Source organism: Penaeus vannamei, unplaced genomic scaffold (assembly GCF_042767895.1).
Source record: "Penaeus vannamei isolate JL-2024 unplaced genomic scaffold, ASM4276789v1 unanchor697, whole genome shotgun sequence".
Taxonomy (NCBI): domain Eukaryota; kingdom Metazoa; phylum Arthropoda; class Malacostraca; order Decapoda; family Penaeidae; genus Penaeus; species Penaeus vannamei.
This window is the reverse complement of record NW_027213701.1, coordinates 38,129-40,000: the sequence shown is the minus strand read 5'-3', so window position 1 is coordinate 40,000 and position 1,872 is coordinate 38,129. Positions and strand designations below refer to the sequence as shown.

Sequence of the window (1,872 nt, the reverse complement as noted above, 5' to 3'; positions counted from 1 at the left end):
AGTGCCTCCCCATTCACCTGGTAATATATATGTTCTTGATATATTTGAAATTTTTCAAAATTCGCAAGAACATTTTGCATTATATGAAGTACAAATATACAGAGATTGAGAAAACCTATATTTATGGTCATAAAGAACTCTCATGAAAAAACTAGTAGGTTTGAAAAAAATATTTTGAATAAAGTAAGGCTATTCCCACTGCAAATATATTGCTCTTGCTGTTCAATAATGCCACAATATGCCATAGCCCCCTGGTGAAAGCAAGAAGACTCCCCAGTATCTTTTTTAATGAACTATATGACCTAGATTAAGCTTTAACTTGTTAAATATGAACTCAGGACATTTGTTGGCCTTTACCAGCATGTAAAGTAGAAAGGCGACATCTCTCCATGCAGTCCTGTTTTGAACAATCACCCACCCAACTCATTCATCAGAGAATTAACTAGCTGTAAATAGCTGCACATTCTGGTAATAGCTGAGTTAACAGCTTAGTTAACCGAAGAAAATGGTAATACTTCCCAACATTGCCAAACCATAATTCAACTTTATTACCAGTTGGCACGCTAGTGATATAAATAAATCAATATGATTTTTCTATCAACTATGTGTCATGAAATACACATCTTTTTAGAGAACGCTGAGAGAATATAGGACTCAAAAAGTTTACGCAGGAAAGCTTTTCCGTTTCCCTCAACTTGGCGCCGTGGCCAGCATCACCTTCACCTCTCGTATTGCTACGTACATTAATACACGTGATATACTGTTTTTATTTGTCTTACCTTCATAAAACTCCAAAGATGTCTGTCCGGCGGTGAAGCCAGTCTTCGCCACACGAAATGGTAGATAGATGCTCAGGAGACTGCTGTTGACTCTCAGCAACCATGTGCGTTGATGGTTCCGAACTTCCAATGCTCGCTTTCAGTTGTCTCCGAAATATATTGTTTATAGTACTGTACTGCACAGATACATTGTACAGGTAATGCCCACAATTCCGTAGAAATGTTGAATCTCGTAAATTTCTTCAAGCTCCCAGGAACGCGAGCAACAATGTTTACATTTCTCGCGCCTTTTCCAAAATATGAACAGCCTGGCACAAAACGAAAACTGACTCAAAGTCAATGCATTACACATCAATAAAATTTCAAACACATTATAGTTGCTTGTAAATTTATTCTATAAACCTAGTTATACCATAATTACATACAAATCTTAACACACACACATATCGAACAATGGTAACATTTTGGCAGTTGAAAACCTGGAGAAAAACGAAATATCCTTCAATGTCACTGCATTGCACATAAATAGTCTCAAATACCTTACTATACCCAGTGATTACATTCTACAACCTCTAACATACTATATTTAGAACCATAACTCGTTAACATACACAAATAACCAAAAAAAAATAATAATAATAATAATAATAAAAAAAAAAAAACGTCTGGTAGCGGGATTTGGCATCTAAGAAAACTTGCCAAATACCACCAAAGCTTACACTGTTTTATTCAAGAAAAGATTTATCATTTTTCCACAACCACATTGATACAAAGTCAATTTGTATGCTATCTTTATAATGTATAGCAAGTTTTGTAAAGAAAAAAATCCAGAAAACGTGATGTATAGGAAATTCTTGTCGCCATCTTGCACGTTTAATTATCTCTTAACTCTAGGTTAAATGGACCCATTTATTTGCAATAGCTGAATTTGCGTAGAATTTTTATCACAGTTATGTCATCGACTGATGACCGTGACAGTTATACTAGGCAAAGGCCGAAGCATGTGAATTTCTAATAAATGATTTCATAATCCATAACTACAGTTTTGGCGTGTTACTTCTCAATGAAGTTCAATTTCAGTTAAAAGTGTCCT

At 35.0% G+C, this 1,872-nt stretch overlaps 1 long non-coding RNA gene across 1 annotated transcript in view; it reads right to left on the bottom strand.

The window, feature by feature from the left end:
- The window catches only part of LOC113815504 (uncharacterized), a 1,958-nt gene extending 844 nt beyond the window's left edge, over positions 1-1,114 (bottom strand). Inside the window, exon 1 of the long non-coding RNA XR_003476594.2 lies at positions 780-1,114. This is a non-coding gene — a long non-coding RNA (uncharacterized lncRNA). The remainder of the gene's footprint in view (positions 1-779) is intronic.
- Between the last annotated feature and the right edge of the window lie 758 nt (positions 1,115-1,872).